The sequence below is a fragment of the Phocoena phocoena genome, chromosome 9 (genome assembly GCF_963924675.1).
Source record: "Phocoena phocoena chromosome 9, mPhoPho1.1, whole genome shotgun sequence".
Classification (NCBI taxonomy): domain Eukaryota; kingdom Metazoa; phylum Chordata; class Mammalia; order Artiodactyla; family Phocoenidae; genus Phocoena; species Phocoena phocoena.
Window position 1 is genome coordinate 11,192,773 of NC_089227.1, and position 13,968 is coordinate 11,206,740.

Consider the following 13,968-nt stretch of genomic DNA (forward strand, 5'->3'; position numbering starts at 1 on the left):
GGAAACAGGGTTGTGGAGATGCACTTAGTTAAGATGAGGTCATACTGGAGTAGGGTGGGCTTCTAATCTGACTGGTGTCCTTAGGAAGAGGAGAGAGAGAGAAACAAAGGGAGGACGCCATACGCCTATAGAGTCAGAGGTTGGAGTGAAGCAGTAGCAAGCCAAGAAACACCAGGGACTGACAGACATCACCAGAAGCTAGGAAGATGCAAGGAAAGACCTTCTCCTAGAGGTTTCAGAGGGAGCATGGCCTTGCTGAGACCTGGACTTCTAGCCTCAAGAACTGTGAGGCAATGGATATCTGTTGCTTTAAGCCACCCAGTTTGTGGTCCTTTGTTATAAGCAGCCCTAGGAAACTCATACTAAGATCTTCAAGTCTCCTACTTCATCCAATTTGTTGCCAAAAGACATACAAACAAAAACTGTCTTATAAGCTTAATCATTTTGAAGACATATATATATATATATATATATATATATATATATATATGTTAAAATGTATTAGGACATTTGTGTTTGAAAAGAGAACTGATGAAAGCTCTCAGTAAGTGACTCTATAATGGTGGAATTTTAGACATGGACGAAGGCCTGTAAATCTGTAAGGGCCTGTTTATCATTGCAAGGTTACACTATTGAGTGTCAGGGTGACTTTGGGGTTTTTAGAGCTGTCTCAGGAGCCATTGAAGAAAACAAGGCTAGGGGGCTGGGCCCTGAGACCCCACCCAACTGCAACCAGAGTAGCCTTCTTTTGTATTTTGGGATTCCATACAAGATTTCCTTTGGAAAAATAATTTTTGTGTTAATATAGATTGAAAGTCATTGCATTACGGCAGTATTTAACTCACACAAGGGCTAGCCAAGTTTTTTATTTCCGCTACTGTTTCTGCCAAATGTTCCCATTCACATATATGTTTACCACTAAAGCAGAAAACTGTTCATTTCTGTCAAGAATCTAAGGTGAGGACACAGGGACACACAGGAGACACCAGCTTTATTTCTCCTCTTGTTTTTAGCTATTCTGATGGGCATAAGGGGGAAGGATGAGCTGCTTTTTCTTTGTTCTTGTATTTTTAAAACTGAGAATCAAGATCTTCATGATCCAAAATGTGCAAAAGACTTTTAAGTAAAAGTCAAAATATCTAGTTTATTCCAGTTGTTGATTTATTGGCTGTCTGTCTCCTTTTTATTTATTTTTTTGCCATTGGGTGGACAGAGGAGGCTATCAGGATGTATTACTTGCATTCATGTGATTGAGGCAGAAGCAGTACTTGAATACAAAAAACTACTGGAAGTATAATAATAATTCTTACACATTTGTGTCCCTTTCTACTTTCACACGCATTATCTCATTGGAAACCCTTACAAATCCTGGGAGGTATGCGGCCTGGTTTTCCTATCACTATCCCACAGATGAGCTCAGACAATCCTCCTGGGCCTAAGGCCAGTTAGTGGGGGGAAGCTGGGACCACCACCCATGTATCCTGAGACCCCTGCTCTGTATGATGAGTCAGTGGTGAGTTTTTTTTTTTTCCAAGCATGGTGAGATAGAGAGAGAAATCGTAAAATGAATGGCTAAAAAGGACCTTCAGTCCTCCTTTATCTTCACTGCTTCTACCATAAAAGCTTAAGTCAGGGTCTGCTTTTGTGAAGTCTTTGAGATAAGCAACAAGTCCCAGGAAACAAATAGTGAATACCACCATCAGTTCCCTTCAAAATTCTCCAGTTAAGCATTTGAATCTCAAAATGCTCTTCGGATCCTAGTAGCTAATCGTTCATCCACCTACGGCTCTTCCTTCAGTCAAGATGCTCCTCGAGTCAACACAAGTGCACCCTGAGCTCTGAGGCGCTGCTGGCGGCCGGTGGGTGGGTGGGTGGAATCTCAGGTTACCCCACGAAGAACGGATTTAGGGATGCCACAGGGGTTGTCTTTCCTTTCTTTCTCCCCCCCCCCACCTTTGTTTCCCCCCATGGGAACTCTCTTTTTTGGGTTACAGGTCCAGGTTGAGTACACTGAAAGGGAACAGTTGGATGCAGGCTGGCCGGTTGAGAATAGAGGGAAAATAATTTTTTTTCTGGTGTGGGCCGCTGAAAATCAATCAGGGACAGAGACACTTTGTAGCTCAGGGAAAAGCACCACGTTGGAGTCCAGGCTCCAAGCCCGGGGTCTTTGTTTTTGTGTCCTTTATAAAGTAGCCCATGGGGACAGCAGGCTGTGTAGTGGGAGCTCCCACTTCCCAGATTTGGCCCCAAAGGGCAGATGAGTCCGGTGGAGAGAAAAACCCTGAACTTTTAAAAGCATCCTTCGGCGAAAGGGGGAGTTTCAGGGTTGGCCTGGGGAAATGTACAAGGAGTGGGCGAGCCAAGGAGGGGAGGTTGTGATCTGAGAGGCCTTAAAAGAAGAAAAAGGGAGCCCAAACTGGGAGCGGGGAGAAAAGGGAGCAGGAGAAGCGGGCTGGGAGGCGATGGGAGCTGGGAGACGCCGCCGGGGCGCGCGGGGCGCGGGCCGGCGGGGGCGTCCCGGCGGTGTGGCGAGCGCGGGCGGGGAGGGCGGCGGTGACCTCACGCCGGGGCCCCCTTCCCTTCGCCGGGTGGGTGGGGCCTCGGCGCGCCGAGCGGGCGCGGGGTCAAGGAGGGGGAAGAGGAGGGGCAGGCTTGAATGTGTCCGTGTGAGGATCGGGGAGGGGCGGAGGAGGCGGAGGCGGGGAGGGAGCGCGCGCGTGGCTCGGGGCGCCCGGGCTCCCCCCCCCGCCAGCCCCCGACCCCGGCCCGCGCCGCCTCTTCGCCACCGCCCGCGTCGCCGCTGGGACCCGCTGCGGGCGCGGGGACGCGGCGGGCGGGGAAGCGCAGGCACCCGGCGCGGCCTGCAGGGAGCAAGAAAGCAAAAGTAAGGCGAGCCGCACTCCTCCAAGTTTTCCCAACTTCGCCCCCTGCGGCGGCAGGCGTCCTGCTGCTCGGCGCGTCCCCACCGCGCCGCCGGAGAGGGGCCGAAAGAAAAGGGACGGGGCGGAGGCGGGGGCGGGGGAAGAGGGAGCACGAGCGAGAGCCGAGAGTCCGGCAACATCTGTTAAAACTTGGGGGAGGAGGAGCGCGGGGAGGAGGAGGAGGAAGAGGAGGGAAGGAGGGAGCGCGAGGGAGGGAAGCGCAGAGCCGAAGAGCAACTTTTCCACCCGTGAGTAGCGCAGGCTGCGCGGGTCCGGGCGGGGGGCGCCTCCAAGCCCGCGCGGGTTTCCAGGCCGGGATGGGACCTTATTCCAGAAAGTCGATTGGATGCCAGGAGGGGAGTGCGGTGGGGGCTTTCTTTCTTTCTCTTTCTCCTCCCTCCCGCGGGTGAACCAAATCAGAACTGTCACTCAGGGCCTGTGAGTCAGAAGGGATCGGATTACACGATCCCTGAAACCGATGCCGGAGCCGCACGAGCGGGCGGGAGCGGGCAGGGGCAGCGCCACCGCCACCGCCGCCGGCGCGCTCGCACCCTCGCCTTCGCGCCCCCTCGCCGCCCCTCGCCGCCCTCCCCGCGCGCCCGGCGGCCGCCTGCGCCGCACCATGCCCGCCGCCGGCACCCCCCGCGCCCTGCCCGGCCGCTCGCCGTAGCCCGAGCCGCCCGCGGCCGCGCGGAGCCCGGAGCTGCTCGCCCGCGCCCCGGACGCGGGTCTATGGGAAGTTCGGGGACTTGACAGCCGCCGCCGCCGCAGGTACGTCCCGCCTGAAGTTCTTTGTTTCGCCGGGCTCCGCACCCGGGAGCCCGCTCCGGCGGCCGCGCCCGCGCCTCCGGGTCGACGGTGGGGGGGTCCCCGACCGGGGGCGCGGGAGGAACTGAATATGGCTGTCTAGAGGCGCCCAGATTTCGGGAGCAGCGGGTAAGGCGTCGGAGCGAGTGTTCACTTCGCCCCCTCCTGCTCGCCTTCCCAGCGTCTGACTCGGCGCGGCCATCCGGAGACGGACTGGAGAATTTCATCTCCCGAAGTTGGGGCAGGGCGGGGTGGGGGAAGAAGTTTGCAGCAGCCGCGGCGACGGGGCCCCAAGCCCCCACTCCCCACCCCGAGGGCTTAAAGGAACTCCGCTAGCCCCCGGGGCCCCGGCGCCTGCCTTCGCACTGTTGCATCCCCCCCGGGGGGCCGGGCGCGGAAGGCGGCGGGCGGCGAGGTGGGTGCGCGCGGGGAGCGCCACGGCGGGGGCTTCCTCCAGCCTGCGCTTCCCATCCGAGGGAGGCGCGCCTCCGTCCTGAGAGAGGAAAAGTGAAAGCTGTACCATCTGTGGATGATTTGGGATTCTTTCATTTCTTTTCTTTTCCAGGGACAGCATTAAAAAAAAAAAGAATAAAAGAAAGAAAAAAAGAAAACAAAAGAAAGAAAAGCACTAGAAGCTGCAGGGAGTGAGCGGTGGAAGTTGGGCGGGGGGGTAACCGTGGCCCCTGCAATAATCATTTAAGAGGCCGCATTTTCACCGAGCAGAGTTGGGTATGAATCACTCTGCAGGGGACAGTTACTTTTTGCAGTTGCAGAGGGCACAGGGCCGGGAGGAGGTGGAGAGGGAATAAATATTTACCCAACTTGGAGAGTTTGTGAAGCGACTTCTAAGCAGATTGCCAGATGCCGAAGCTCCACCGCACACCCAGGCCTTTTATCCTCCCCTGAACTTTGTGCTCACGTCCCTGATTACACCTCATTTGGGAGATGCCATCCCGAGAGCAGCTGGACCCACGCTTCCCTTGCTGACCCCGTGTAGACAGAGTAGGAAGGAGGCATCCTCCCCGCAGCTCCTCCCGCCCGCCCCCAGGGTCTCATCTCCTGGGTGTGCAGTCCCAAACAGACTCTGGCCTTGGGTACAGCGCTCGTGGCCCTCTGCCAGTTTATATGTACATATATTTATGTAAAACATTTTCTCCCAGCTCTCTGCCAGCTGTTCCACATTTTCCAGCTGCCATTTCAGTTTGAAATGATGGACTGTCCGCATCTCCAAGTAAAAGAGCCCTTTAGTCGGAGGTATGGAGGGTCGGCCGCTGTGCAGAGACCTGCACAGTGCCATTTGCCGGACTGGTTCTAGAAAACGCCTTCTGCTCTCCTTTATCTTTTTTCCTTCTTCTCCCCTGCAGTTTGTCTCTGCAGAGCCGTTTGCTGGAAATTCGCGGTAATTAGGCTTTTCCCTCCCAATGTGATTTTGGACAGAATTGGCATGTTTTTGAGATCCCTGAAATAAGTGTGTGGTGGAAATCAGTTAACTTTTAAAAAGCGTTCCAGCTTGAGTGCCTTGGGCATGGCTGGTGTGGCCCTCTGCCATGGTCCTTTCTGTCTGTTTAAGGCAGGAACTATTCGTGGTCCCCATGTTACACTTTTTGTGTTGTTTGAAGTCTTAGCATATTATAGACGGAAATCTTCAAGAATTGGCCTAAAGTATTAATTTTGAGTATTTATGTAATTGCTCTGTAATTTGAATAGGTGCCTTATTGATTGATTCCTGTAATTATTTCATTTAGGTTTTAAATTAAAAATTAATAATGGTCTGACAGTTTCTTAATTACATGTGTCAAGATTATTTTGAAGGAGGAAAATGCTATGTTTCAAAGTAGTGAAATAACCTCAAAATCGCTTCATCTTTCTGAAGCAGAACAGTATTTCAGTTGAGGGGCTTTATTAAAGCAGTGGTGATTGGCTTTACAATGTAAACTGTGTGAAGTATCTAAAGAATTTGTTTATGTTAGGAAATATTGGTCTTAACCTGGTACACAAACACTTTGGCCAGTTGGACTATAGTCAGACCTGAAACAAACATGAACTAACATTTAAATTAGTTGTAATAGCATACTTATAGGGAGAAGAGGTTTATTTTATACTAAAAGCTATTTAATTAGAAACTGCCTGCCTAAGGGGAGATCCTTTGAGGGTATATGATTCTTGAAGTCAGCCTAGGGAAGCTTTGGTTTCAGTAGGTCCAGTGTGAGAGGTGTCCAGTGAAATTTCACACACGCAGAAGCACTTTAAACGGTATAGATTGTATTCTTATGAAAGGCTAGTAGATTCAACTCAGATACCTACGACTTCCTGGTACCTTTAACATGTTTGTGTTCCTTGATCGAACCCTGACATAAACACATTTTTCCAGTATGTCGAAATTGCAAAGGACTACAGACAGAAATGAGAAAATTCAGTACTGATGAAGAATGACTCTGGTGAATTATTTCATTACTTATTTAATGAAAGAGTCATTAATTTATCAGTTTGATGCCCAAGCCTAAAAGTTGAACTTTCCTTTGTTTCTTGGCCAGTTTTCTTAATTACCTGCATGCTGTAAGGGTTTCAGACTTCCTCTGTGCTTTGCCATTTAGGGGTCCTTACAATCTATGTGAGGTATCCTGCTTACTGAGATTCCCCTTGCCCCCCTTTTTTAAGGATAGGGTTTGGGAGTTTACGAAAGGAAACAATTTAATGATCATTGTGCCCTGCACTCACTTACATGGAGACAGTAATGTACTAAGAAAAACCAGTCTTGAAGGAAAAGTGAATCAGCGAGTCATGAAATCCTCAAGAAAACCTTAGTAATGGAATGTTAATGCTTTTAGACTATAGTAGATTATCTTAAAAGTCAGCCTTTTCTTCTTTATGCAATTGTTGTAAATCCCCAGCTAAAGAATTCTTTGAAGGAGGTTTTAGTTTTGCTGGCATCCATATTCTATAGTCAGTCTGATTTGTTTTGGAAGATTCAAGACATTTTCTGCCAACTTATATCATGAGAGTCAATTAAAATGCTGACATGACTGTAGAAGAAATTGTGCGTGCGTGTGTGTGCGTGTGTGTGTGTGTGCGTGCGTGTGTGTGTGTGTGCGTGTGTGTGTGTGCGTGTGTGTGTGTGTCTATTTCATTTGTTAAGCACAAGATCCCACTCTAATAATGACTTCAGGTTGTCTTTTCATTAAAGGCTACTAGAAGATGCTGCCCTTCACTTCCTGTTGTCATTTTTCCAGATGAAAATTGATTTGTTCTAGTTTCAAAGCAAATAAAGGGAGACAGAATAAACAACAACAGGGCAGGGGGAGCACCACAAACTTTTCTCAAGCACTTTCAGTGTATTTTTCATCTCTACTTGTATTTGATGGGCCTGTGAAATAGAGCTATAGACTGGCGAAGACTTTAAATGAAATTTCACACTTTGATGATTTTTTTTTTAACTTTGATATATTGACAGCAAAAGGAGCTGCAAAGCTTTTTTAGAACTTGAGCAGTAACGCCAAGCAGCAGTCAAACGTCTCTGTGCATTTGTGTTTAACTGCAGAAGAAAAACATGTCCGTGGGCAGTAGAGGTTCTTATCAACCCCCTAATCCCAGATCCCAGCAAACCTTGAGGGCATGCCTCAGATCTTGCTGAAATCACTGTAGACTCACACAGTTTGCAGATTAAATATGCTATGTGTTCCTGGCTCCAATAACAGGTTTATGAGCTCACTAAGCTTCCTGTTTTAAGATCCTTTTCTTAAGTTTTTAGAAGCTGTTAAAGGCAATGCTCTAACAGTAAGTGGTACTTGCTAATTTAGAGACACTCTAGATATTTTATGCTCTCTTTCGAAATTGCCAAAATTATGATTTTTCCATCTAAGGGCTGGTTTTACAGGGTTATAAGGGAGGGGAGCCGTTGGGAAGAAATTGGATGTTAACTGTGTTGGCAAGTGTATTCGATTGCAAACCTTACGTGGTGTCTCAATTGTTTCAAGGCACTTTTCCTTTGCCTTGCCCCTTAAACTTAGACTTTTTCCACTTGTAATTCTAAATGCACTATATTTTAGTGTCACACTTCTTAGCTACTCATGACCACTTGCGGGTTTTTTTTTTTCTTTAATGTGAAAGTGTTTTTTGTTCTGTGTGTGTATATTTCAACCCAACAAAACGTCCCAGAAAATCTATGGCTCTCTAAAGAAACTGAATGAACAGGCCATTACCTAGTTAATAAGGTGGCATTGGAACATTCCAGTCCCCTCCTGAAAGGCAATATTGTGTTGAGCTCCACATATGCGTCTGCAGTGTCTGGAGTTGTGTCCTCACACTAGGGTGCTTTTGCATTTTGCATACGGAGTCATAATTAAAAAAGGAAAATACTCACATCATCGTCCAAGACATGTCACATAATTCCCAAGAGAACTCGAGCCAATTTTGTGCTTAAAGGTTATTCAATGAATGAAATTGTGAAAGCCCATTTGTCAGAGTACTGCATGGTTTCTGTTAGTTTTCAAGCCCCAAATTCATTGTATGCCCGGCCAGCATCAGTCATCAGGGCATTAGCGCTGCCTCCAGGCCATGTGGCCCAGCACCTTTTCATACCATTATAGCCTTGAAAGTGTACTCTGTCGACTTGTAGAATTACTGCTCTGATTTCTGCTTGGCTGGGTTTGAGGTAAGTCCCCTCCCTACCTTCTAGCTGACTGTAATCCTTGCTTTCTTTTAAAGCTCCTTTCCAGAGATTGAGGGGAAAACTTTCTTAAGGGCCCTATTGGCGTCACACTGTGGTTTCGTTGTGGCATGCAGTGTACATGTAAATTGTACCTGCAATAAATTGGATTGATTGCTAGCCTCAAACCGCTAGTGGGCTTTTCTTTTCTTTTCTTTACTTTTTTTTTGGGGGTGTGTGTTGGCATGCGTGTTTGTGTGTGTGTGTGTGTGTGTGTGTGTGTGTGTATGTGACACAGGAGTATGTTTGAAACATCAGCATTTGTTGGTATATTTGGGTAATTTTTATGCTGCAAAATGAAATTAAATAATGGGAGATAAGTGGCCTTTTATTTAAATCTCTGGCTCTTGGAGTACCTTCAGAAGGCAGTGTGACATCTTATTTGTTTATTTTCATGTGGAAATCTGCAGCTTTAGCTACTTGAACTTTGGGGGGAGATTGCATAAAACACCTAACAATATTCCAGAGTGCTGTACATTACAAACTATGGATTTTTACGAAAAGAGACTGAAAACTCACAGTTCAGATGAAAGCTAATTCTCAGATTGTCGTAATGAAGGAATGAAGCAGTTAAACCATATTCTCGATTTCAGCTTGTGGTATTTTAGAAAAGAATAATTCAGTCTCAAGGGAGTTACCTGTGTGTCGAGGAACCTCAGGCAGTAGCTCAAGAATGAAGCCTTAACGAACTAAGATGTATGGAAATCTGAATGGAGCGTGGACCAGGCCATGCCACTTCAGGACAACATCTGCTGTTTGAACTGTGAGGTTCAAATGACATTCCACACCAGGGCATTTCACTGGGAGGGTGCATCGTTTGGTATAGTTTACATTGGCGGTTTTGTACATGATTGGTGGGCAGCGGCCAAAAAGTAAGACAGCTGTAGAATTCTGCAAAGTTTAAAGGCTGAGTGGACCAGGGGGTAATTGTTACTGAATAAGCCCTGATTAAAAATCCTTAAGTTATGAAAAATGTGCTTTTCAAATTGCAGTTAAGATTCAAGAATCCCCAGTTTAAAAATCGGGAGGATGAAGTATGATGAACAGTACCAGACAAAAAAAATAAGTACCTTTGGGAGATCTCCAGCTGATTTTAACACCCAGCAGATATTGGCTCATATTTGTGATGGTTTAAAAGTATATTCCTATGCATAGAACGTGTATTCTACTCTCTTAAGCTTGACTGTAAAGGCACACCTGATTCTAGGAGCCAAAAGTTATAGAAGTTCTCTAAGAAGGATTTTTAAATTTAGGGATTTTTTTCTTCTGAAAATGTATGAAAACTTTTAATACCTGTACACCCTAGGGAAGTGAGACAAGGGGCACCTTTGGTCAGTCATGCTGTTTTCGTGATATACGTAGGTTTAAGGGAAATGCAATTTTCATGAGCTTAGCGGATCTATAGACCAATAACTGACTTAAAGATCTCCTTTTCTGTCTGAGGATTGTCTGTCTCCAGCAAGCCCACAGAAAGTCGGGGTGCCAGCTCATTCCTTCATGGCACCTGCTATGCAGGGCACTTCCTGCAAAGCCTAACCAAAGTACACGGAACTGGTGTTTCATAGTTTTTGCAAAACTCAGAAACAGTAACAAGTATTAAAGAGGGCCCTTTACCCTTCAACTGTTTCTCATAAAGTCCTCCTGGCAGCAGAGAAAGTCAGAGTAGCTGATGATCTTTCCTTTTAAATACACAGGGCAGAAAAGTAAAACTGGCACACAAAATGTAATTTGTGATTTTAACGCTAGTAGCAGTGATGACTTCACGTCAAATATGCTTTTCAGTAGTTGAAGTTAATTAAATATATGGGTTTCTTAAAAGTTGAGATGTAGTTAATCTACTAAAACCAAACTCAGTCCGTAGCCAGGCTATTAGTTCCCTTTAGAGTGATTCCATTCCCTTTCAAGGGACGTCTGTCATGAACACTGTTTATCTGAGATAGGAGCTTCAGAAACTGGGAAAGAAAGATCTGAAAGCAACAGGCAGCAGATTTGGGGAACCCTCTAGGCTACAAAAGACCATTTTTGGCAACTTGAACAGATAGGAGCTTTCTTACTTGCAGTTACGGCTTTAGGCTTCCGGCTTTCCTAATTATGGGGGCGGGGGGGGGGAGAATCACATGTAAAGGTAAACTAATTGCACATTTTAAAATACTATAGTTAAAAATTCATGAAGATTTCATTAAGAACTTACGGAGTTGAGCTTGCCGGAAAGAAAGGCAGTGCAGACAGGGGAGGGAGAGGAAGCCTTAGGAATCTTGGGAACTGTTGGTGTGTCACAGAAGTTATGCATATCTAATTGATTTTAAGTTCAGAAAGGTATTTTGAGCACCAGGAAACATCAACCACGTCACCAACCTATAAGAGGTTTTCTGTAAAGCATGATTACATGAAATCCACTGAAATGGTTCAAATTCCCTAAATTTGGCTCATGGAAACTCATACTGTTTCTCACTTCCAGAATTGCTCAAAAGTTAAAATCAGCATTAGTTTGTGCTTCTTGATTTTCAAAAAAGAACAAAAAAACCCCAAAACTTTTCCTAGAGCAGTCATGTTCTTTAGGAACTGAATTTTAATGCTGCAGGAAGGTATAACTATTTAATAGGAATTTTACCTAAATGGTTGCTCTCAGACTGGTGTCTTGAAGGAGCAGGTAATCTGCTAGTAAGTAATACAGTATGAGAGAAATGTCACTTTTCAGTGTTACGGTGGCAGCTCCTTAGAAATCCTTACACAGGCTAGTTCTTCTGGATTTTGAAATATTAGCATATTAGGAAGATCATTCAGCTTGTTAATATACGGGCAGGTGTAAGGAAAGGTACTTTCTCTGGAGGAAAGTCTTATTCCTCTTGAGCAAGGAGTTCCCTGGGTTGCAGAGAATCATTACTCACTTAAGGCCTAATCGCCATGCTGTTCGAAGTGCTGCCCTTCCTCCTGGAATGCCTCTTTTTTCTGATCCCTCCTTGGCAATAGCTGTTTTAACCCATCAGAAACTGATCAGGTTGCCACGAGTCAGGCTTTTAACTTAGTTGTTTTAAATCTTTAAATGCATTAAGAAAAAAAAAAAGGAAAACCCAAATTCAGGCCACTGAAAAATAAACCAGCTGGATTAGGGAAATAAATGAAGTAGTCTGCTGTTCACAAAGGATGCATTATATCAGTTTATAACTACTGTTTCATTTCACCTTCGATTAGAAAGTCGTTTTATACAGTTCAAACATCACTTCAAACGTTGGTTTTAGCACTGGCGCTTCCTTTTGAACACTGTAAGGGTTTAACCCATCATGGAATCCTGCTTGTATGCGCATTCCCAGGGTTCACTGCAGAGATCTGCAAGGGGAAAGGCTGATTTTTGCACATGTTCCTAGAATTGTGATTTCTCACGCTCTCCATTTACTGTCTAAAGCCTCGTGGTTAAGGTTGAACTTTGGAACGCCACTGAGGGCCCTCCTCCCCTAGAGCCCATGAGATGGGTCTGTGCCTACACCATTCACAACACCCAATCTATGTGGGGCAGCTGATGAACGAACAACATTGGGAACAGGGTTAAGAGCCGGTGAAGCGAGTTAGAAGTTTGGTGAAGTGACGCACACAGCCAGGGCTTTCCTGAAGACGTCAGGGGTTCCGCAGTGTTGTACTGTAGTGCCAAACAGAGGGTGTTGCCTTGCAAAGTGCCCGGAAAGTTGCCGCTCTCCGAATTCAGCCAGTGAAGCAGTTGTGTGACTGCATGCGGGGCGGCCACCGACCGCTGTCTGCTGGAGATGCTGCCCAGTTGTGCCAAGGGTTTTCCAGTGCCCGGGGAGCCGGTGACCGGGGTGATGCAGAGTGCAGAGGGCTGTTCTTTGGGCGGCGGAGGCCCTGCGGGGTTCCGATCGTCCGGCCCCTGCTCTGCGCTTTCCGGGGGGACGCTGCCGGAGGGCGGATCCGAGCGGGGCCGGCCGATTCCGAGGAACCAGCGCTGCGCGGCCGGGCGCTCCGGGCTCGGGGCGCTGACCGGGAGCTGCGGCCGGGTCTGCCCGCGCCGGGGAGGGAGCAGACGGCGAGGCGGGCGCGCCGGGGCCGCCGCTGCACCGACTGCGACCGCGTGCGGGGAGCGGGGCCCGCACGGCGACGCCGGGATCCCGGCGGCGGTGGGGGGGGCAGCTGGGACGCGGAGACGAGGCCGAGATGTGAAGACGCGGACCCTGGAACCGTGCGGGGAACAGAAAGGAAGCTGGCGTGGAAGCGCAGGTTGCGAGCGCTCCCAGGCAGCACTGACCACAGCCCACTGCTTACTAAATGGAAAAAGAAGCACACAAATGACAACTTATCTTTGCAAAGATGAAAGTTCTTGGGTTTTTTTGGTTTTGTTTTGTTTTTGTATTTTTTAATTGCAGCTCCAAGTGGCCACTCTCAAGAGAGGGCCACCCGAGGCTTTGCAGGGGTGGGGTGGGGGAGTGCTGTTTCCAGTGCAGGTCTTCCCCCCTCCCTGCCATTTCTCCAAATTGGTAATAAATGTTGCAGCTTTTCTTTGGCTGCCTTTCAAGTGGAGACATGCACTACAGCATCACCTGGTCAGTGGCTCCAGGATAGGACGTCTCGTTTGGTAGGAGGTTGAAGCAAGTTCAGATTTATAATCTAGAAAGGAAAGACCCTCCTGTGGGCAGGTTGCTAGTAGGAGAGGGATTACTTTTAAAAGAGGGTCCGGAAAGAATTGTGCCCTGGGTTTAGGCCTCGGGAAAATTACAGAAGGATCAGGGACAGCTGAATGGGGAAAAGCCATGACTGTTTGCTTTCAAGAAGGCATTTTCATTCCTGCATTTACCTATGAAACGCCAGGCTTTAGCAGGTCAATTTAGCAGAGCGGTTTTTCTTGGCTGCAGGGTTTTTTGTTTTGTTTTGTTTTTGTTTTTCCCATATACCCAAGCTGCTGGGACTCAAACATCAGCTACAAATAGTTTTTCTTTTTTCTCTTTTTTTTCATAAGCATACAGAATCAAGGGGCATGCCAGCAAATCTTGCATGTAATGTTGCAGTGATGAAAAGGATTGAGGGAGAACAGTTTGGCCCTGTAAGAAAGGGAGCAGGGTCTAAAAGTCTCATTTCATTCACATCTAAAAACCAGTGGCATGTTTTCCTCAGAGAAAGATCTTTGAAGTGAAGCAGAACCGAAAAGTTTTCCTTGAGAGTTACGTTCTAAATAAATTATACTTTATTATTTAGGAAACGCCAGGTTTTATAAGGAGTCCTATAGGCTACGGCCCTAGTTATGTATGTTTTAGGATTCCATCAGGAATTTTTACGGGTCACTTCTGTACCTCATGCTTTCCTGTATCAACTCAGGACTGAGTTTCCCAACTCGGCTGAGTATGAAAAAATTGCCACCCCAGCTAGAAGCAAGCACTCTTTTCTGCTCCCTAACTCTTGGTGCAGAGTTTTGATGAGGTGTGAGAGTCTAGAATGTTAAAACTTTCTCCTTTAGGGCTTCCCTGGTGGCGCAGTGGTTAAGAATCCGCCTGCCAATGCAGGGGACATGGGTTCGAGCTCTGGTCCGGGAAG

General features: G+C 47.3%; 1 protein-coding gene across 1 annotated transcript in view; it reads left to right on the forward strand.

Annotated features, from left to right (window-relative positions):
- Positions 1 to 3,090: 3,090 nt before the first annotated feature.
- GLI3 (GLI family zinc finger 3) overlaps positions 3,091 to 13,968 on the forward strand; it is a 281,368-nt gene continuing 270,490 nt past the window's right edge. Inside the window, exon 1 of the mRNA XM_065883363.1 lies at positions 3,091 to 3,169. The gene's annotated coding sequence lies outside the window, so the exon portion shown is untranslated. The remainder of the gene's footprint in view (positions 3,170 to 13,968) is intronic.